The sequence below is a fragment of the Nicotiana sylvestris genome, chromosome 9 (assembly GCF_000393655.2).
Source record: "Nicotiana sylvestris chromosome 9, ASM39365v2, whole genome shotgun sequence".
Lineage (NCBI taxonomy): Eukaryota > Viridiplantae > Streptophyta > Magnoliopsida > Solanales > Solanaceae > Nicotiana > Nicotiana sylvestris.
The window spans coordinates 8,556,279-8,581,501 of record NC_091065.1 but is presented as its reverse complement, the minus strand read 5'-3'; positions in this window follow the sequence as shown (position 1 = coordinate 8,581,501).

Sequence of the window (25,223 nt, the reverse complement as noted above, 5' to 3'; positions counted from 1 at the left end):
TATAGATGTGGTATCTATGTGAGAATACAGAATTCAGGAATACCTATTGGCATGACATCTACCCTTTGCATACATAATTACCCGCCCTTTCACTAACCATCCCGAAATGTTTATTACTAAATTATTGCAGCCAGAATAAAGTAAAATACATCAGAAAAAATAAAAGTACAACTAAAGGAGAGCCCGATTCAGACTTCATGTCTGAAATATGAGGTAAACCAACTCCATAAGATCAAGATACAAAGCCTTTCTCCTATTTGAGTGTGTCAAAGTTCCATAAGTGCCTCGAAAGGACTCTGGGCAATGGTCACACCCAAATGTATTTTCAGATTATGACAAGTGCAGTGTGGAAGGGCCATCCCTCAAGTGTCCAAGTTCACAGGGAACTCAAGGTCCTAAGGCAAAGCTCACAAGAGGGGGCATAACTTAAAGACAAGAGGGAGTGCAAGTGCAGAAAAGAACTCTAAGAGAGGGAATGGGTAAGGGAAGCAACTACAAATAAGTACACATCGGGGTACATGGGAACAGGGAGGTTGTAAAGAGCCAAGGCAGGTTGTAGGCATACCCAGCAATGGTGAATGCTAGCACACCCATAAACCTGTTAGAACACACTTTTAGAGGGTAGGATCCCAAGGGATCAAGCTTAATTCAAGGACAATAATATTCATATTGACATACCTTAAGCCATATCTCAAACACATAGGGGGCAGGGGTTTGGGATTCATAATAGAAACAGACAGAAAGAAATCAACATGCTAGTTTAAGAGTTGAACTGTACATCAATAGTAAGTAGGCATGGATACAAAAGCAGTAAATAAACACATTGTCGTTGTGCTAAAGCTTAAATTAGAACATACCAGTTTTTAAGAAACAAATAGAGAAAAGTAGTAGGTCTTGTAAACAGGCCACAATGCAAGAAAATTAGAGAGAATACTATTATGTGTAAGTGTAGTTTCAGAAGAAAACTATGAGTGAGGGATGGATTCTTTGTGCTAATGAAATAGTATTGTATTTATAGTGTGAAAATAGGCAGAAATAAGGTAAGAAAACAATTAAGGAACTGGGGTATCAATTAAAAATAAACCAATACTAGAATTCCCTTAATTAAATAGCTCAGATTCAAACGGGAAAACTATTTAAGGAAAGAAATTAAATATACATCTTGTGCAAAGCATGCAATTAGGGGTAAATACATAAGAAGTTACTTAGGGGAAGAATTTTGAAATACACGGTTACATAAATAAGGTAAGAAAAATCAATTAGTAGCTAGTAAAGCAAGGATCACAGGTTTTGTAATCACTGGTCCATGGATGAACCAAGTCAGAAAAGCTGAGAAAAGTTTTAACTTAAGTCGAGTCATAGGGAAATCAGCCAACAAGCAAAGAAATCAATCAAACCTATGCAGGAGGAAGTCTGAACTAATCAAAAATTTGAAAGACATTTTAGAGGGAAGTTTAGCACATATAAAGAGCATACAAACATGCTAAGCTGAAAGAAAATGGCATGTCATTGCAAAATCAGTAGATAATAGACTACAGGAGCATGATAGTCACATAGGTTAGTGATGTAGAAGAGAAGTAGCATCAAATCACATACAAAAGGTCCAGTGTAAAATACCTTAGAAGAGTTTAGTGGAAAATTATAATTGCTTAAAGAGACAGAGGTTGAAAGATTTCAAGACTCAGTTGAGAAACAAATTCAGAAACTCGAAATAGTTAGGGTTTCTAAAATCGGATGTTTTAAAGATGAAGAACAAACATATCACTTAGCCAATGTTCTCAAACTCGGATGAACCCCAAATTCTAGGGTTTTACCATCAATCGAGTGCCGAGATGAGAGGACAAATAAGAAGAAGATACTAGTCAAAAACAAGTTCAAAGATCTCAGAAGGGAATTGGGGCCTTCGACATGCTTTTTCAGTAACGAAAACTCATGAGAAACATAGTAAAAGAGTAACATGCGAATTACAGTAGAAGAGCTCGAAGAAACATAGTAGAAGAAGCTAATAAGAAACATAGTAAGAGAAACATATAAAGAAACATGGTATAAGGAACTATTTAAGAACACAGAGGAAGATAATTAATAAGAAACTCACAGAGAACACGGTAGAAGAAACGTAGTAAAAAAACGAACAAAAGAAAAAGAAAATCAGAGAAGCCTCAAAATAACTCAGAAACCCTAGGTCGGAAAAAATAAAGGGTTTTGAAACATAGCTTTGAAAGAAACATTAAGAAATCGTTTAAAAACTTAGGGAAAACACGGATCTGGAACAGATCTAAAGAGATCAGAAAAACCTAAAAGCTAGGGTTTCAGAGGAACCCAAACGGTGAGAAAGGTCTGGATCAAAGAAGGAGGAATCTAAGCAAGGATCGAAACAGACATAGCTTGCTGGAGCAAGGCTGGAGATGGCCATAAAACTTGAATCAACGAGACCTTGACGAAGCTTCTTCGTGGTCAGGCCATGAAACCTCAGCAAATGAGCATGTATGCACCATGGAAGGTTGGTAAGTGGTGAGACCATCATAGATCCAGGCCAGGAGATGTCCAGAGAAGTTGGATGAGACTCATCGGAGAGGAGGTGGAAGGGGAAGGTTCTAGAGAGGACCAGAGATAGAGAGAGAGGAGGTTGAGTGAGGGAAATGAGCGGGGTTTGGGGTGTCGTTTGGTTTAATTTAGGAAGGGTGAATGGTGGTCGTTGATCATTTTGATCAACTACCTGGATTAAATGTGGATCTGGGCGGGTTATTCAAATGGGTTGTGGGTCGGGTAGATTTAGGATTTGGGCTGGGTAATTGGGTTTGAGATTGGGTGTAATTAGGGATTCAAATCTGGCCAAAATTGAAATACAAATGGGCTATCATTTAAATAACCATTTTCCCTTATTTATTTTATAAAAAATAATAAAATTATTTCCAGAAATAAATTAAAAGCACTAAAATAATTAATAATACATAATTATTCAATTAAAAACATTGAAGTTAATTTTATAAATATAAACACCATTAAATCTTTAAAAAGGCTAATATCGTAATTACGTGCAATTTAGCTTTAAAAACGCTAAATAAATTTATAAAAAATATGCAAAATTTATATTAGCTATATTTAATGCAAATATGAGAATCCAATAAATGAATCACCAAATTGGTAATTTTGGGAACAATTATTGGGCTTTTCTTGCTAAAATAAGGCAATATATTGATTTAAAAATCCTTAAAATTAAAAGGAAAAATATTAAAACCTTGAGACATACTTATATATGCATATTCATGCTATTTTTAAAGTATTTTATATTTAAAATATATAGGAAAAAATTGGGTATTAACAGCTGCCCCTCTTTACCCGGGAAGGATGAAAGAGTTGTCGGGTAAAGATATGATGGCCAATTTTGACCGAACGAAATGGTTCGAGGAGACTTAGGCCTTACTATGATTTATGAGCTGCCTACATACCCATGGTTTTATAGGAATCAGGCCATATGTAGTACATCATCCGTCGGCGGAGTAGGCCTGATGGAGACTTTCAAGAACGGACGCAATATTCAGGTTGGGGTGAATGGCTGAAATATGATAGGGATGCGGGAACTGGAGCGGGATCGCTCCTGCTGAGATGGCTGTTGCTCGCTAGTTTACCTGCTAATAAACAATACAAGCATATATTGTGCGTAAAATTATACATGATGCGAATTCCCGTAGAACCATGAATGTTTGTCCTTGGACGGTTAGGATAACGTCCTCAGACCATGGTGTCCTGGGCCATGAAGCGTATAATAAAGGATTCGCAGGCCATTAAATGATGCTCTTGGGCTATGAGAATGATACCTCCGAACCATGATGCCTTTGAATAATGATATGCAAGGGATTAAAAAGGAAGGGGGGGGGGTCAATGATATTTCAGCCAATGCAAATATAAATAAGGTGGCGATCTTTCAGCAAATGCAAATGTAAATAAGATGGCAATCTTTCAGCCAATGCAAATGTAAATAAGGTGGCGATCTTTCAGCCAATGAAAATTTAAATAAGGTGACGATCTTTCAGCAAATGCAAATGTAAATAAGTTGGCAATCTTTCAGCCAATGCAAATGTAAATAAGGTGGCGATCTTTCAACCAATGCAAACGTAAATAAGGTGGCGATCTTTCAGCCAATGCAAATGTAAATAAGGTGGCGATATTTCAGCCAGTGCAAACATAAATAAGGTGGCTATCTTTCAGCCAATGCAAATATAAATAAGGTGGCGATCTTTTAGCCAATACAGATGGAGGTAGAGCTTAAGCTCAGAAGGTATAATGGTAGCCTTATGCAATGCAGAAATGAAGATGGAGGTAGAGCTTAACCTTGGAAGGCAGAATGATAGCCTTAGGAAATGCAGAAATGCAGATGAAGTCAGAGCTTAGTCTCGGAAGGTAGAATGGTAGCCTTATGCAATGCAGAAATGCAGATGGAGGTCGAGCTTAACCTCGGAAGGCAGAATGGTAGCCTTATGCAATGCAAAAATGCAGATGGAGACAGAGCTTAGTCTCGGAAGGTAGAATGGTAGTCTTATGCAAGAAGTAAAGGCAAAAAATAATAGAATTTTCTTAGCTTATAGCGTATCGCGATATTGCGACTGCTGGGAATACTGTATCTGTCGGGGACAATACGTGGGGATAGCAGCTGTGATTAAGTGCAATGGTTTTGAGAGTCGTATTTCTGAGCAATGTGAGTCTCGTGTGTGTATAGTATATTTGGTGATTTTGCAGCTCAAGTGCCTGCATCAAAAGAAAAATCGTAAGTTTTGTAAAAGGGGGAGATTAGTTCGTATCCCCGTTGGCTCTGCTTGACCTGCTCGGCTTGGATTTGGTGATACTGTACGTATCATTGGGGTAGTGTTGCAAAACAAAGAAATTTCAGAAATAAACATGCATGATTTTGTAAAAATATGACATAAGTGTATAATCAAGAACAACTTTTAGATGAACTGGCGACTGTGACGTGGTTCAGGACATTGCAACCTCTCTTGCTACGGAATTTTTAGGGTTCTTCTCAAAATTCTACCCCATAATGGGTTGATGTTTCTGACTGTTGCTTGCGACGATCGACTGAAATTATATCGGAATTTTGAGGGTCCTCTTCAAACTTCAGCCCCAGTTTCCAACTGCGGGGGGAAATAAACTTTTTATTGGATAGTGACCGTACCCATTGGGCTGCCTATGTATACCCTCTAAAACGGGAATTAGGTCAAGCATAGTTCAATTTACATCATATAAGGAAAGCATAAAGATTACACATAGTAGCGCTTGACTGCATCTGAATTGATCGGCTTTGGCCAGACTTCTCCATCCATTTCTGCAAGTATGAGGGCTCCTCCAGTCAGAACCTGGTGAACCATGTATGGACCCTGCCAGTTGGGAGAGAACTTTCCTTTGATTTCATCTTGATGCGGAAAATTTTCTTTAACACCAGCTGCCCTGGTGTGAACTGTCTTGGCTTGACTCTTTTGTTGAAGGCTCTGGACATTCTGTTCTGATAGAGTTGACCATGGCAGATTGCATTCATTCTCTTTCCGCCTATAAGGGCTAGTTGCTCGTAACGACTTTTTATCCACTCTGCATCGTCGAGCTCGTCTTTTTGTATGATCCTTAGGGAATGAATTTCTACCTCAGCGGGAATGACAGCCTCTGTACCATAAAATAGCATATTGGGGGTTGCCTCGGTTGATGTGCGTACTGTGGTGTGATACCCCAGTAGATCAAATGATAACTTCTCATGCCACTGTTTGTGATTCTCTATCATTTTCCTCATCCATCCAGATCTGATGATAACCAACGAAGCAATCTACGAATGTTTGTAGCTCATGCTTGGCGCAATTGTCAATCAGGATGTGTATATTTGGCAAAGGGAAGTTGTCTTTTGGACTGGCCCGGTTGAGATCCCGGTAGTCGACACAAACTTGGACCTTCCCATCCTTTTTTGGTACCATCACGATGTTGGCTAACCATGTCGGGTATTCTACTACCCTGAGAACCTTAGCTTTGACTTGCTTAGTTACTTATTCCTTGATTTTCAAAATCATATCAGGCTTGAACTTTCTGAGATTTTGCTTTACCGGCGGACATGTCGGATCGGTTGGCAGTTTATGGGCCACAATAGATATACTCAAACTAGTCATGTTGTCATACGACAAGGCGAATATGACCTTATATTCCTTTAAAAATTTTGTTTATTCCTTTTTTTCTGATGTCGATAAGTGAACGCTGATTCGTGTTTCTTTGACGTTTTCAGCATCTCCCAAGTTAACAATTTGTATCACGTCCAGGTTGGACTTAGGTCTTTTCTCAAAGTTCTCAACTTCCTCGACAATATCCTCTAGTGTTTCATCTTCCTTTGAATTTGTGTCCGTTTGTTGCATTGTCTCGTTGCATGTCAAAGTCATTGATTCATCAAGATAAGTAATAGTAATGTTGTATAAGCAAAGTAATGAGAGAGAATAATAAGAGTAAGATTTATAGGGAAAATCGAAATGCTTTGAAAAATTCCATAACTGTTTTGAACATTGAAGATCTTGTTGCGAAATTTTAAAATGCAAAAGGAAAGTTAACTAGTAATAATGAAAGATAGTGCATGATGCTTATTCAGCCTTGCTACCCGAACCTTTCCGGGCGCTGGTGGTTCTAATGGTCTAGTTATTGAGGTATGCTCCTCTACTCACTGCCTGTATGGAAGGGCCTTCCTTTCCCTCTTTCTCAAAAGCAACACATCAATCTATATCATTGTCTTCCAGGAACAAATTCCTTACTACTGCAAGTGCTTCCTCTTCTTCTGACCCATAGATAACATCAGTTGGCTGGAAAGTCTGCTTCAAATGTGGTATTGGATGCTCCAGTGGATAGTAAGGACCGCGCCATGGTGGCAACCAGTTGTTGACTTCCTCCCAAGTGTACTCATATCCTAGACCGAAGGTGGTGCCATGTTTCTTTAGTTTGATAGGCTTAGCGATTCCTTGGAGGTTCTTGCCAAGTCCCTTGCCAGGTTCGTATCCGCTTCAGTTCAATATGCTTTCAATTTTATTGTCCCACCATTTGACCTTGTCGATGGCGTTGACTCGCACGATGTGGTAATAGGTCTCCCTGCCTATATTTATTCTGCCTCCGATTGCTGGGATGGTTTGGCGACTGTATACAGGATTGCTACCGTCACCGTGAATGATCACCTCTTGGTGGTTCCACTCAAATTTTACCGCCTGATGTAGTGTTGACGCTAGGCCCCAACGACATAATTCCATGGTCATCCCATCAACAAATTGTAAGATGCTGGCACGTCTATTACATGAAAATCAACATTGAACCAAGTAGGCCCCATTTGCAAACATAGGCTGATTTCGCCAATGGTGGACATTTGGGAGCCATCGAAAGCTTTGACGTTGATGGCCCCATCCTTGATCTCATGCAGCTCCTTTCCCAATGTCCTAAGAGTTACCAATGGACAAATGTTAAGGCTGGACCCTTTATCATTCAGGACTCTAGTGATAAAATAATCTTCGCATTGCACAGTGATGTGCAACACCTTGTTGTGACTCAACCCTTCTGGTGGCAGCTCATCTTAATGAAAAGTGATCTTGCGACTTTCTAATACCTGCCCTACTATGTTTGCCATCTCTACTCCAGTGATGCTGCTTGGTACATATGCCTCACTTAGTACCTTTAATAGAGCATTCTTGTGTGCCTCATAATTTTGTAGCAAAGCAAGTATGGAGATTTGTGCCGGTGTTACTAAGTATTCCTTGGCTTGTATCTTTCTCCAAAGATCGTCTGGACCCGTCTCAATGATGGGCAACAGATTGGAGGCCTGCTTGCTTGACTTAGCAAGGTGTTTTGGGGTATAGACCCTACCAGTTCTTATCATACCCTATGTGGCAACAGTTTTCTCGAAAATAACCTTGCCTTTCCTCTTTGCCTCAGTTGTATAGTCCTATGATATAGCCATTGTATGGAATGGCGTCACGGCTAAAATTGCTACTGGGATCGGCGTGGCTATCTTCACCCCGAACGGAGCATGTTCCTTGGGTGGTGAAACCGCAACTTCGAATGGTGTAGGTGCATTTGTTGGTGACATAAATTCGACCTCAATTGGTGTTGGCGTCTTTGCAGAGGGTGGTGCTTCAAACTCAAATGGCATGGACATATTTACCCCGGCGCTCCCAGAAGGCTGAATCTGGACTACAATCGGGTTAAGGGTGACTATTGGCTCCTTTGGATCATCGTCTTCTGTGATCAAACCAATCGATCCCTTGGGGTCCCAATCATCCTCTATTTCAATCATGTGAACGTCTCCACTCTTATGGTTTGGCAGAGGGTTATTGCGGACATTTGGAGTAGGTTACTTTGCCACAATAATTTTTTTGTCAATCAGAGCCTGGATCTTGTCTTTCAGGGAGCCACATTCGTCGATGGTGTGTCCTTTCATGCCGGAATAGTATGCACATGATTTGTTTGGATTAACCCACTGATAAGGGTTCTTAGGGCTTATAGCAGGGATAGGGGTGACATAACTAGTAGCTTTGAGCCTCTCATACAACTGGTCAATGGGTTCGGCAATGGCTGTATACTGTTTAGGAGATCTGCGGTCAAAATTTGGTCGAGATCTAGGGAAGTTTTAGTGTGTAGGAGGTGATTGATGGTGGGATAGTTGAGCATTGTAGGCTTGGTAAACATGTGTGGGTTGGGAATATCTTGGTAAAGTAGGTAGATATGTGGGAGGTGGTGGAGGCGATTGATAAGTGGGCGGTAGAGTTTGGTAAGAGGGTGAGGGTTCCTGGTAGTTCGGAATAAGCTAATATGTGAGTGGAGGTATTGGATAGGTTTGGTTTTTGATAGGGGATTTGGTTCTCGGTGCCACCATAATGACACCTATGTCTCTTTTATTAGACGCACCAACAGACTATAAAGCCTTATTGGTAGCTTGCAAGGCTTCAAAGTTTGTAACCATACCACTTTTGATGTCTTCTTCGATCCTTTCTCCCAGCTTGATAATGTCAGAAAATTTGTGGCTCTCAATCATCATCAACTATTCATAATATTGCGGGTCCTGAGCCCGGACAAAGAATTTGTTCATCTGTTCTTTTTCTAAGGCAGGTCTGACCTTAGCAGTTTCGGACCTCTAGCGAGTAGCATACTCGCGAAACGTTTCTGTAGGCTTCTTCTTTAGATTCTGAATGTAGAACACATCCGGCGCATTCTCCATGTTGAACCTGAACCTGTCCATAAAGTCGGACGTCATGCTTACCCAGTTTGACCATTACTTTGAATCCTGGCTGATGTACCAAGACAAAGCATCTCCTTTCAAGCTTCTCATGAAAAGCTTCATGCGGATTCTCTCGTCTTTACCTACTCCAACCAGCTTGTCACGGTACGTTCTCAGATGGACCCTTAGATCTCCTGTACTATCAAACATTTCGAACTTCGAAGGTTTGTACCCCTCGGGCAGTTCAACATCGGACTGTATGTAGAGATCTTCATAGTTCAACCTTTCAATCCCCTTACTTTCTTCGACACCTTGGATCCTGCTGGTCGATTTCTTAAGTTCTTCAGCCAGATTCCTGATGACTGTGTCTTTATCATCAGACTCGGGTGTGCTTGATATGGGTTGGTTGGAGTGTGGAACGGTCCCCACGTAGATGGGGTGTTATGATAGGTGTGAAAGTGGTCATTTGTGGAGTTCAAAGGTTCTGGGATGAGCAGTGCAGTATTATTGGAGGTGTGACAAGTGTTGCAGTGGTGGTTAGGAGTGGGATGGTTTTGTGGCTTTTGGATATTCTGTGGAGGTGTGGGGTTCTGAGCATTTGGGAAATTAACGTTGGGAGTGGTGAGGGAAAATGCCAGATTCGCCAGATTCTGAACCCGTTCAAGTTCTTCTTAGAATTTCAGTAGCTTTTGTTCAAGCTGGGATGCACTTCTTTGGAAACCTGAGTACCAAGAGTAACCTCTGCATGTTCAGTTGAATTTTCCTTTCTAGCGTTGTTCCAATCTTCCATCTTCCCTTTGTTATTGCTTCTGATAGGACTAAGAGGAGGAGTGGGTGGAGAGCCCCTCGATCTCGTTGAATAAGATGATGTGCCAGAGTGCACGAACTAACCTTTGAGGAAGGGAATAAATAAACAAAAAGTAAAAATAAAAAGGTAACAAGTCAGTGAGGATTATAAGAAAATGTTGCGATATTTAAACACATAGTGTAAGAATGTAAATCGTGTCCTATTTGGGAACCTCTTTGTGCCCGAGGTAGGCCAAGCGACAAGTTGATTTGGAGAACTTAGAATGCTAAATGACTTATTTTATTGATAAAAAGTAGACAAATCCCAAATCGACCCTAAATAGCAGGAAATAAAAATATCACTAGTGGCCATTGGCCTTATTACATCTATAAAGTGAAAAAGACGAACTCCTATCTACTTGATCCTAGAAGGACCTTCCTCAGGTTGAATACTCTCGTTGATCAGATCCTCCAGTTCGCGTAGGTTCACCAGTAAACATGCCTTTACCAGGTGTTCTCCTTCGTTTCCCTCAGCGTTCTGGCAGTCGGTGACTCTTTTCCTCACTTTTCCTTCCAATTCAAGCAGACTATATTCCAGATATTCCAATTTTTCGCTAGCTTTGGTGGTCCTCTGTTTCCACTCATTAATTTGGTCATTTGATGGAAGACTCCTCCACTAGTCTAGCAAGAGTGAGGGTATGCTGACCATACCAAAGTTGGGGACCTTGTTCTTCATTTTCTGCAAAACAAAAGGGTTAAGACCCTACCCACACCATACTCGACTATTTAACATCAACAATTAGCATGAAACATTTAGTTCTCCAAATAAATACATAGAACGTGGGGATGTCCGTTTGGGTTTAGGGAAGCCCAGTGGACTTTGGACAAGGTTATTTTAAAGAGTCATTATGCGGATAACATAACTAACTCGGCTAGGTTTGACCATGATGCATGCACAGTTTAAATAGAGTGAGGTTTCTATGGGGTTTTAGACTGGTACCCTTGAGCGGACAACTCAAGAGGGAAAGGCACGGAACCATCGACTACACTGTTGATCGACTGGTTTTACCGCAAATATGCCTTTGCTGGATTTAGGGGGTGATAATATCGGAAGAGCGCAACCACTCATTATAAGCATTGCTATGGTATTTTGTTTGGCACGAGTGGAATATGATGTTGAAAACATGTTTATGCAATAAATAAAGTAGTTTGTCACGTATTTGCACGTTTAGAAAGCCGTATATACAACAATTCTTCATAATTTGAAGCAGTAATAAAGGAAAACAGTAAAGGAAAGCAGTAAAAGAAATAAAAAAAATAAACAAAAAGGCAAGTCAGTTTTGTAGTTGAAAAGAGGAATTGAATGCTTAAAGGTATTAAACAAATAAAGGCATATAAAGAAAATGTCAAGCCACAATAACAGTCTGAAATTGTAAAAGCCTAAAAGATCCCCAGCAGAGTCGCCACACTGTCGCGCCCCCTTTTTTTTCTCGCGAAATCGGGTTTATGACATTTGGGAGGACAACTCATTCCCTTTTTGGGAATTTGGGTTTGTATTTGAAGAGTTGCCATCTAATGATTAAGGTGCATTAGGACACCAAGAAGGTTTGATTTGAGTAACTAGAGATTGGGTAAGGGCTTGAAATTATTCCAAGAGGAAGGTGTTGGGCACCCCTCAGAATCCACTAGTGTGGTTTTCGGCGAGACTATTGTTGTAAATTTAGGTGAAAATAACATGTAATCAAATAAAACTTCAAATAAGAGGGGATTTTAACATAATGGTTACAAACAAAATTGAAAAGAATTAAAAGGAAGCTGATTTTCTTAAAAGAAATAGTTTGAAATCTTTAGAAGAAACAAAGAAACAAAAGGGAAAGGGGGGGGGGGTCCTAGGTTTATTAATAATATGGATCACCCCACACAACATCCGGTAATCACTCTTCAGTGAGGGGCTACACGAGATATTATCGCGTGGTCATCATATCTATATCTACCCTTTCCCACCACGTTGAGGTATTAAAGCACAAAATGGTCTCGATTACTAATTGCATGTTATTACCCGTCCCAATCCTATCCGTCCGGAGGCATTTAGGCCTACTAATCTTAAGAGGGAGGGATATTAGGTATATTTGTAGTTTCAAAGGTAAAATTCTACGGCGACATACAAAAACATGTATAGCAAGTTGGGGAAAGCACATAACAAGTAAAAGACTTAGATATACCCCCTCGAACAAAGAAAGAACATAATTAGCATGACTTTCACATACTGTTTATGGTCTGAGAACTTAAAGGTTAAGGCAGACTGATTTATTACATAATTCAGATAAGAAGCCTGAATTAGGCTTGCCTGATGGTTGTAGTTAATAACACATATTCAGTTTATAACTTTTATCCTAAGGCTTGCCTAAGTGTCGGATAAGGATCCTATAGGCATGGTATCTATTGAATTCAGGAAAGCCATGAAATAATAAGGTCTCAAAAATAAACTGAGTACATGCTGGCAAAAAGGGGAATTTAGATTATGAAAAGAAAGCACACTTTAACGAAAGTTATAGACTCTGAAACTGATGATACTCGTTATTACTGATTTTATATCTGACATTAAGTAAGGCGAATCAGATTCGATTAGAAACTCCTATAGGAATGCTTTATAGGCATTACTAATTTAAAACCTTGAAGACGTAGTATAAAAATGCAGAAGACTCGTTTTATACCTATAAACATGATATCTAGATGCTAAATTCGGTTTAAGACATGATGCTCAAGTGCAATTGAATGTTTAAGTCCTATGAGCATGGTATCTAGGTGCAGGAATTTGTTTAAGACCTATGAACATGATTTCTATATGAGAAAATGGATATACAGGATTCAGAAAGACCAATTAGCATATTTTCTATATGCATATGCAGAATTCAGATTGACTTATAGGCATGATTTCAAGACGAGAGTAGCAGACCTATGATCATGATTTCTATATGAAAAATGGACATTGAGAATTCCCTATAGACATGCTTTCTATATGCATTTGAATGTGCAGAATTCGAAAACCTATAGACGTGGTATCTATGCAGAATTCGGAATTCCTATAGACATGGTATCTATGTGAGAATACAGAATTCAGAAATACCTATAGGCATGGCATCTACCCTTTGCATACATAGTTACACGCCCTTTCACTAACCAGCCCCAAATGTTTATTACAAAATTATTGCAGCCCAGAATAAAGTAAAATACATCAAAAAAATAAAAGTACAACCAAAGGAGAGCCTGATTCTGACTTCATGTTTGAAATATGAGGTAAACCAACTCCATAAGATCAAGATCCAATGCCTTTCTCCCATTCGAGTGTGTCAATGTTCCCTAAGAGCCTCAAAAGGACTCTGGGCAATTCTCACACCCAAATGTGTTATTAGATTAGGACAAGTGCAGTGTGGAAGGGCCAACCCTCAAGTGTCCAAGTTCAGAGGGAACTCAAGGTCCCAAGGCAAGGCTCACAAGAGGGGGGCAGAACTTAAAGACAAGAGGGAGTGCAAGTGCAGAAAAGAATTCTAAGAGGGAATGGGGAAGGGAAGCAACTACAAATAAGTACACATAGGGGTACAAGGGAACGGGGAGGTTGTAAAGAGCCAAGGCAGGTTGTAGGCATACCTAGCAATGGTGAATGCTAGCACACCCATAAACCTATTAGAACACACTTTTAGAGGCTAGGATCTCAAGGGATCAAACTTAATTTATAGACAATAATATTCATATTGACATACCTTAAGCCATATCTCAAACACATAGGGGGAAGGGGTTTGGGATTCATAATAGAAACAGGCAGAAAGAAATCAACATGCTAGTTTAAGAGTTGAACTGTACAACAATAGTAAGTAGGCATGGATACAACAACAGTAAATAAACACATTGTCATGGTGCTAAAGATTAAATCAGAACATACCAGTTTTAAAGAAACAAATAAAGAAAAGCAGTAGGTCTTGTAAACAGGACACAATGCAAGCAAATAAGAGAGAATACTATTGTGTGTAAGTGTAGTTTCAGAAGAAAACTATGACTGAGGGATAGATTCCTTGTGCTAATGAAAGAGTAGTGTATTTATAGTGTGTAAAATAGGCAGAAATAAGGTAAGAAAACAATAAAGGAATTGGGGTATCAATTAAAAATCAATCAATAAAAGATTTCCTTTGATTAAGGTACTCAGATTCAAATGGGAAAACTATTTAAGGGAAGAAATTGTCACGACCCAAACTGGAAGGGCATGACTAGCACCCGACCATACTTGCCGAGCTCCAACGTACATTTTATCTAACTTTTTTTAATTATATTTTAGGGTTGATGAGATCAATATAAATGGTAGACATGGATCATGGACAACCAACAATAAAATATGATGGAATGAACATACATAACATGGGATGACCAGACTATCAAGAAACTACATATAAGGTACGAGCTACCATGCTACCATGAAAGACAATACAACAAAAACCAGCCGACAAGGCATACCAAACTATACATGAGTCGACACTTGTCTATGAGACTCTAAAGGAACATAAGTGCTGCAACTTAGTCGGAACATGGTCCCGACATACCTATAATGTCTATAACAAAATGCATACCAAGACCACGGCAAGTCCGGAGAAGGGATCTCGCCAATTACTGTTGAATAGGACAACCTACTGTGGTGGGGGAGCTACACCTGCCTATCTATCAGGGCCTACAGCATGCCATGCAGCGTCCATAAACAAAAGGAAGTCAGTATGAATAAAGTACTGAGTATGTAAGGCAGGGAACCATAAATACGAACAGTAATATAAGCATGGATAGAGAATATACAACCTGGAATATCTGAGTACCTCTGAGGGCTACTGACATGAAATGCATGATACATATGTATGTACACATAAACTTTTAAAACATACGCCTCTGTGGGCATCATCATCATCATATCGTACCCAGCCATAATAGACTCGGTAAAAAAACGTACCTGACCATCATAAGGCTCGGTAGAATCGTACCCGGCGATGTGGAGCTCGTTAAAACCCAACTGATCAGTGGTTGCACAATAGGTGTTGTACCCGGCCGACTATAGCGCAGCTCGGTAGAGTAAAATAGATGCATATATATAATGCATGCTCGACTCATGGAATCACATTCTAAACCTTTTGGAGTGACTTAAGGTCGGTATCCTCTGTACACGTTATTAGGACTAACTCTTCACTATGAACCTTATAAGAATTAGGAAGTACCAACAACATTGATAACATAAGAATAAGAGAAGCAACATTAACATCAATCGTTCCATAAGAGGGAAAGCAATGTAAGTACTGCTAGCTTCTAAGAGTAGAGTATCTTTGGAAGCTCGTTCATTACATTATGTACAATCGGAGTCGTGCAAAAGAAGAAAAGGGATAGCCTCACATACCTTGTATATACTTCCCCAATCACAAGCTATGCAATTGTCACAACTCCTTAGTCTACAATAAGAGAAACGATACTATCGTTATCATTTAAGCGTCATAACTATTATGTATCGACCACAACCTATTTTACGTTGAAACGGACAGCACCTCCCCTATATATATGACTTCACACCATTCAAAACAATCACCAAACAGCCCAAACAACATCAATAATAAACATATTGAGCCTCCCAAAATAGTCCACGCACAACCTAATTACATCGTACATACGATGGCCACCGTAGTCGTGTCAAACAACCCGGAAATGTTACGAATAACTATCAGCCCACAACCCTACATATATATGGTGTTTCTACATACCCTTCCACCTACAAAACACCACAAAATAGTAGTAAAACACTCAGCCCAACAGCAACACAAAACAGTCCGATACAAGTGAATAACTCGAACTCACGGCTTCCGATCACCGTCCCGTGTGTTCTTACATGTATAGAACGAATTACCATAAATTAACAGGAGAGAAAAATATATGAAAGATGGCAGTAACTTACCTTACTTGTTGGATAACTCAGCCCTTCCCTTGGTTCTTCAAACTCTAGGTTTTACCTTCAAATAGAACTTGAAAGAGAGGGAAAATCGATTAGGGTTTGTGTGGGATTTTTGGGGAGGAGTTGCAGGGGTTAACTTTGGTTTTGAGGGTCTAAAATATGGATGAAATAACTGAGTTCATAACCCCTTAAAAGTACTCTCTTGGCCGACTTAGGTCTTTTAATTTTGTCCTGTCATTTTGGCAAGTAGGTGATGCACCTACTTGTCATTTACCAATCTGCGCAGGCTTGGGAAAATAGGAATATCTCTATACTCCGAGATCTTATTGACAAACAATTTAATAAGTTGGAAACTAGACTCATAGATCTTTAATTGTGTGGGTATATCACCCCGTAATTCCTTGTAAAGTAGGAGAAAAGCTTAGAAACAATTGACCTAATGCTTAAGTAAAATTATGAACCTAAGTTGCGACAACATTTGTCGAATTTTGTTTCATAACTCGTTTGACTTCAAGACTTATGATACGGATATTATATTATACAAATACCTTAATACATGACCTCTTAAGTGTATTAAGAACCTCTAGGTTTACCTGAAAATACGAGTTACACCATCCTCGATTCGTTTAACTTCTAATACTTGTTAATCACCCTTATACACCCTTGTATCACTTAAGACCAATATGATTAACTTCTTATCATCTTAAAGGTATTTCCTTATTGGACCTATGTTAACTAATATATGGCATAAACTAACGCATCTGGATATGGGTTGTAACACCCTTCCCCCCTTAGGAACATTCGTCCTCGAATGTAAGGGTTCATGGGGAGTTTAAATTGTCGTGGATTCCGGCCAAGTTTCTCCCATAAATAGAGGACAAACTTGCAAGAGGTTAACTCAACGTATGGCCTTAAAAGAGTATGCAAAGCATTATGGGCATGTACATTATCTGCATATCGCTATTTTGTATTAAGGAAGAGTATTCTCAAGTTATTGCTTACCTCATAGAGCCTTTTCATCTTCCAATGTATCATGTGTTCCTCCAGCATCCTTGTTATCTTCATTCTAGAATAGGTACGGGTATTTAGACTTCATCTCCTCTTCTGCTTCCCATGTCATTTCTTCCATATTCTTGTTCCTCTACAATACTTTGATGGAAGCTACATCCTTTGTTCTCAGCTTGCGGACTTGTCGATCTAATATAGCCACTGGCACTTCTTCATATGATAGGTTCTCTGTAACTTGTACATCTTTGATAGGGACGACTCGAGAAGGGTCTCCAATACATTTCCTCAACATAGATATATGGAATACCGGGTGGACAAATTCCAACTCAGATGGCAATTCTAACTCATAAACAACCTGTCCAATCCGTCGAAGAATTTTATACGGCCCGATATACCTTGGACTCAGCTTACCTTTCTTCCCAAAACACATAATACCCTACATTGGTGAGATCCTCAAGAAAACCCAATCACCAACCTCAAACTCCAGATCACGACGTCGGACATCAGAATAAGATTTTTTCCTGCTTTGTGCCATCCTCAACCGCTCCTGTATCACTTTCACCTTCTCAATAGCTTGGTGATTCAAATCTGGCCCATATAGTTTTGTTTCACCGATTTCGAACCATCCAACTGGTGATCTACATTTTCTCCCATATAGTGCCTCGTGTGGGGCCATTTTAATACTGGAATGGTAGCTATTATTATAGGCGAATTCTATGAGTGGAAGATGGTCATCCCAATTTCCCTTAAAATCTAGAACACATGCTCGTAGCATATATTCTAGTGTCTAAATGGTTCGTTCAGCATGTCCGTCAGTCTGCGGATGAAATGCAGTGCTGAGATTCACTTTGTGACTAAACCCTTCTGAAAAGACCTCCAAAAGTTAGTTGCAAATTGAGCTCCTCGGTCTGATATAATAGATACCGGCACACCATGAAGTCTAACAATCTCCTTGATATACAACTTCGCATAATCTTCAGCCTTGTAAGTTATCTTAACTGGCAGAAAATGGGCATATTTTGTAAGTCGATCAATTATCACCCAGATGGAGTCAAACTTAGGATAAGAGCGAGGTAATCCAATAATGAAGTCCATATTAATCACCTCCCATTTCCAGGTCGGAATCTCTATATTCTGAAGCAATCCACCGGGTTTCTGATGTTCCATCTTTACTTGTTGACAATTGGGACACTGGGCTACAAATTTTGCAATAGACTTCTTCATGTTATCCCACCAATAATGCTCCTTGACATCATGATACATCTTTGTCGTGCCGGGATAGATGGAATATCGGGATTGATGAATCTCATTCATAATCTTCCCTCGTAACCCTGCCATATTAGGCACACATAATCAGCCCTGGTATCTCAGTGCCCCATCTCTTCCGATCTCAAAAGCCATACTTTTACACGGCTGAATACTCTCTCTTAATCGTACTAAGATAAAATCTTCATATTGTAGTACTTTTACCTCAGCTACCAAAGATGATTCTGATGTATTCTATATAGTAACACCTCCGTCATCAGAGTCTAAAAATCTGATTCTTATATTGGCTAGCAGATGAAGTTATTTATTCAACCCCCATCTACCTGCCTTAATATGTACTAAGTTTCCCATTGATTTACGATTGAGAGCGTCTGCCACAATATTGGCTTTATCGGGATGATACAATATCTCGACGTCGTAGTCTTTCAGTAATTCAAGCCACCTACGCTGCCTCAAATTCAACTCTTTCTGCTTGAAAATGTATTGTAAACTCTTGTGATCTGTGTAGATGTCAACATGGACACCGATTAAGTAGTGCCGCCATATCTTCAAAGCATATATTACTGCATCCAATTCCAAATCATGGGTTGGATAATTCTTTTCATGCTTCTTCAATTTTCTTGATGCATAAGCAATCACCTTCCCACGCTGCATCAATACGCACCCCAAACCTATACCTGAGGCATCACAATATACCACATAACCTTTTGTTCCTTCAGGGAGAGTGAGCACTGGTGCAGATGTCAATCGATTATTCAGCTCCTGAAAACTGCATTAACAAGTGTCAGACCACTGGAACTTGGTAGCTTTCTGTGTTAACTTAGTCAGTGGTGATGATATAGAGGAAAACCCTTATACAAACCGCCTATAATATCCTGCTAGCCCTAGGAAGCTGCAGACTTCTGATGGTGTTGTAGGTCTCTGCCAATTCTTTACTGCATCGATCTTCTGAGTATCGACACTAATACCCTTGTCAGATATCACATGGCCAAGGAACGCATATAACTTACGATCCTGAAGCGTCTGTAATACTATCCGCAAGTGGCCCGCATGTTCCGCCTCCCAACGAGAATATACTAGACTGTCATCAATGAATACAATCACGAACACATCAAGATAGGGCCTAAATATAGTATTCATGAGATCCATAAAAGTTGATGGGGCATTTGTTAGCCCGAACGACATCACCAAGAACTCAATGTGCCTGTATCTTGTCCGGAAGGCCGTCTTTGGAATATCCTTCTCCTTCATCCTCACCTGATGATACCTTAAACGTAAATCAATCTTGGAGAAATACTTGCCACCCTAGAGTTGGTCAAACAGGTCATCAATTCTTGGAAGTGGATACTTGTTCTTTATAGTAAACTTATTCAATTGTCTATAGTCGATACACATCCGTAATGACCCGTCTTTATTCCGCACGAATAGGACTGGTGCACCCCAAGGTGAAGTGCTAGGCCTAATGAAGCCCTTATCCAGCAAGTCCTTCAACTTCACCTTCAACTCTTGCAACTTTGCCGGGGCTATTCTATATGGAAGGATAGAGATCGGTTGAGTGTCAGGCAACACATCAATGCTAAACTCAATCTCCCTTTCAGGAGGAAGGCCTGGGAGTTCATCTAGGAAAACATCTAGGAATTCATTGACCATGGGGATTGATTGTAAAGTAGGCGGTTTTGCCTCCGCATCCCTAATGCGAACGAAATGATAAATGTAACCTTTTGAGATCATTTTCCTTGCCTTAAGATAGGAAATAAACCTACCTTTTGGTGTAGCAATGTTCCCTTTCCATTCAATGATGGGTTCACCAAGAAATTGAAACCTAACCATCTTCGTATGACTGTCAACATTTGCATAGCATGAGGCCAACTAGTCCATTCCCATTATCACATCAAAATCAACGATTTCTAACTCAAATAAATTTGTCGAGGTTTGACGACTACAAATCATCATAGTGCAACCTCTATATACTCTTATAGCAATCACAGAATCTCCTATCGGAGTAGATACCGCAAGGGGTTTACTTATCAATTCAGGTTCAATGCCAAACTTATTAGTCACAAAGGGTGTAACATATGATAATGTAGATCCCGGATCAATCAGCGCATATACATCATAAAAAACACAGATAATATACATGTAACAACATCTGGAGATGACTCGAGATCCTATCGACCTACTAGAGCATAGGTTCGATTTTGACCACCACTCGAACTCGGCACTGCACCTCTACCTCTACCACAACCTGTCGACTGCTGAAAACCCCGTGCTGGAGGTCGAACTGATGAGGAAGAAGCAGACATAGATCTAGTCGGCTAAGCCATACCATCACCTCCCCAGTTAGGACAATCCCGCATCATATGGCCAGACTGTCAGCAAGAATAACATGCATCAGAACCTCGACGGCACAGTCCAAAGTGGGCATTGCTGCACTGATCACAACGTGGTGTTGTTGGTCTCATCTGACTAGTATCCCTGTGATGTTGCGAGCCTAATGCCTGCGAACTCTGACCTGGACAAGAATAGGTAAATCAATCATATCGAGGCCTCTGAAACTGTGGAGGAGCACTAGCTATAGGTGGCGCCGAACTACTCGAAGACTGGGGCCTGACACTGCCTCTGAAGTCATTAGAATACCTTGCAAATATCGCCCTCTTATGCTGGCCCCTATCCTGCTCCTTATCTGCCTCTGCTGGCACTTACGATCCTCTAGAGTCTGGGCATAAGCCTGATTACGGGAAATATCCATGCCCTCCACCAAGAAGGTTGTCTTGCACTCATTTATCAGATGTGGTCCCAATCCGTTCACGAACAAATGCACCCGATCACTAATCTCGGCCACCATATGGGGAGAATACCTCGCTAAAGAATCAAACTGCATATTGTACTCTCGCACACTCATATTACCTTGTCTAAGGTTCAAGAACTTATCAGCTCTAGCTCGTCGTATCTCAACTGGCAAGTAGTGACGAAGAAAGGCCTCAAAAAATTCCTTCCACACAGCTGGAGGAGCGTTCGGACCCCTGGATCTCTCCCAACTATCATACCAGAGAACCGCTAAATCCCGTAGCTGATAAGAAGCCAACTCTACTACCTCTGTATCACTAACATGCATAACCCACAGTGTACGATGAACTTGGTCAATAAAAGTCTGCGGGTCCTCCTTGGGGTCTGATCCGGTAAACACCGGAGGGTCTAAATTAATAAAATCATGAACTCTCGTACTAACTGGTTTGTCAACAGCACTTGTATTCTGCCTCTGAGCCTGAGCAGCTACCAAGCTAGTCAATAATTGCAAAGCACTCCGCATATCCTGGTCTGTAGTGCCAGACGGAGGAACTGGAGGTGCTGGGTGCCTCCTAATATCCTCTGGAGGAGACGGTGTAGATGAGGTATGAGACGACATCTCACTCTGAGCCTCACTTTGGCCTGCTCTGGTTTGGGGCACCTGACTGGTACCCTCTCCCGCAGCTGTATCAAGCTATCTACTAATTGTTTGCTACCTTGTCGAAGGCATCGCTGAAAGAAAACAAAGGTGAATATTAGAGACGAACACTTACGACTCAACTCTACGCACGATCTAGATTCAGGAAGAAGGTAACAACCCTAGATGTCATGTAGCCTCCTGATTATAAATATGGCGCGCTACACATCCATAATTAAGACACTACTAGACACGGCTCATAGAAAATCCCTAGGACAGACTTGCTCTGATACCAAGTTTGTCACGACCCAAACTATAGGGCCATGACTAGCACCCGACCATACTTGCCGAGCACCAACGTACAATTTATCTAACCTTTTTTATAATCTTTTAGGGTTGACGAGATCAATATAAATGGTATCATGGATCATGGACAACCAACAATAAAATATGATGGCATGAACGTACATAACATGGGATGACCAGACTATCAAGAAACTACATATAAGGTACGAGCTACCACGCTACCATGAAAGACTATACAACAAAAACCAGCCGACAAGGCATACCAAACTATACATGAGTCTACACCTGTCTATGAGCCTCTAAATTAACATAAGTGCTGCAACATATTCGGAACAGGGCCCCAACATATCCATAATGTCTATAACAAAATGCATACCAAGACCACGGCAAGTCTGGAGAAGGGATCTCACCAATCACTACTGAACTAGAAAACCTACTGTGGTGGGGGAGCTGCACATGCCTGTCTATCAGGGCCTACAGCACGACATGCAGTGTCCATAAACAAAAGGACGTCAGTACGAATAAAGTACTGAGTATGTAAGGCAGGGAACCATAAATACGAACAATAATGTAAGCAGGGATAGAGAATATACAACCTGGAACATATGAGTACCTCTGAAGGCTACTGACATGATATGCATAATACATATGTATGTACACATAAACTTTTAAAACATATGCCTCTGTGGGCATCATCATCATCATATCGTACCCAGCCATAATAGGCTCGGTAAAAAAACTTACCTAGCCATCATAAGACTCGGTAGAATCGTACCCGGCCACATGGAGCTCGGTAAAACCCAACTGATCAGTGGTTGCACAATAGGTGCCATACCCGGCCGACTATAGCACAGCTCGGTAGAGTAAAATAGATACATATATATAATGCATGCTCAACTCATGCTCGCATTCTAAACCTTTCAGAGTGAGCTAAGGTCGGTATCTTCTGTACACGTTATTAGGACTAACTCTTCACTATGAACCTTATAAGAATTAGGAAGTACCAACAACATTGATAACATAAGAATAAGAGAAGCAACATTAACATCAATTGTCCATAAGAGGGAAAGCAATGTAAGTACTGGTTGCTTCTAAGAGTAGAGTATCTTTGGAAGCTCGTTGATACATTATGTACAAACGGAGTCATGCAAAAGAAGGAAAGGGATAGCCTTACATACCTTGTATATACTCCCCCAATTTCAAGATATGCAATTGTCACAACTCTTTAGTCTACAATAAGAGAAACGATACTATCTTTATCATTTAAGCGTCATAACTATTATGTATCGACCACAACCTATTTTACGCTGAAACAGACAGCACCTCCCCTATATATATGACTTCACACCATTCAAAAAAATCACCAAATAGACCAAAAAACATCAATAATAAACATATTGAGCCTCCCAAAATAGTCCACGCACAACCTAATTACATCATACATACGATGGCCACTGTAGTTGTGTCAAACGACCAGGAAATGTTACGAATAACTATCAGCCCATAACCCTACATATATATGGTGTTTCTCCACACCTTTCTACCTCCAAAACTCCACAAAATAGTTGTAAAACACGCAGCCCAACAGCAACACAAAACAGTCCACAAAACAATCCGCTACAAGTTAATAACTCGAACTCACGGCTTCCGATTACCGTCCCGTGAGTTCTTACATGTATAGAACGAATTACCATGAATTAACAGCAGATAAAAATGTATAAAAGATGGCAGTAACTTACCTTACTTGTTGGATAACTCAGCCCTTCCCTTGGTTCTTCAAACTCTAGGTTTTACATTCAAATAGAACTTGAAAGAGAGGGAAAATCGATTAGGGTTTGTGTGGGATTTTTTGGGAGAAGTTGCAGGAGTTAACTTTGGTTTTAAGGGTCTGAAATGTGGATGAAATAACTGAGTTCATAACCCCTTCAAAGTCCTCTCTTGGCCGACTTAGGTCTTTTAATTTTGTCCTATAATTTTGGCAAGTAGGTGATGCACCTACTTGTCATCTACCAATCTGTGCAGGCTTGCAAAAATAGGAATATCTCTATACTCCGAGATCGTATTGACAACGGTCGAATGTGTTGGAAACTAGACTCATAGATCTTTAATTGGGTGGGTAAATCACCCCATAATTCCTTGTAAAATAGGAGAAAAGTTTGAAACATTTGACCTAATGCTTAAGTAAAATTATGAACCTAAGTTGCGACAACATTTGTCGACTTTTGTTTCATAACTCGTTTGACTTCAAGACTTATGATACGGATATTATATGATTCAAATACCTTAATACATGACCTCTTGAGTGTATTAAGAACCTCTAGGTTTACCTGAAAATACGAGTTACAACATCCTTGATTCGTTTAACTTCTAATACTTGTTAATCACCCTTATACACCCTTGTATCACTTAAGACCAATAGGATTAACTTCTTATCATCTTAAAGGTAATACCTTCTTGGACTTATGTTAACTAATATATGGCATGAACTAACGCATCTAGATATGGGTTGTAACAAAAATCAAATAAATATCTTGCGCAAGGCATGCAATTAGGGGTAAATACATAAGAAGTTACTTATGGGCAGAATTTTGAAATACACGGTTATATAAATAAGGTAAAAAATCAATTAGTAGATAGTAAATCAAGGCTCAAAGGTCTTTTAATCACTTGTCCATGAATGAACCAAGTCAGAAAAGCTGAAAAAAATTTTAACTTAAGTCGAGTCACAGGGAAATCAGTCAACAAGCAAAGAAATCAATCAAACCTATACAGGAGGAATTCTGAACTAATCACAAATTTGAAAGCCATTTTAGAGGGAAGTTCAACACATATAAAGAGCATACAAACATGTTAAGCTGAAATAAAATGACGTGTTATTGTAAAATCAGTAGATAATAGACTACAGGAGCATGGTAGTCATATAGGTTAGCGATGTAGAAGAGAAGTAGAATCAAATAGCATACAAAAGGTCCAGTGTAAAATACCTTAGAAGAGTTTAGTGGAAAATCAGAATTGCTTAAAGAGACAGAGGTTGAAAGATTTCGAGACTCAGTTGAGAAACAAATTCAGAAACTCGAAATAGTTAGCATTTCTGAAATCAGATGGTTTTAAAGATAAAGAACAAACATATCACATAGCTAACATTCTCAAACTCGGATGAACCCCAAATTGTAGAGTTTTACCATCAATCAAGTGCCGAGATGAAAGGACAAGTAAGAAGAAGATACAAGTCGAAAACAAGTTCA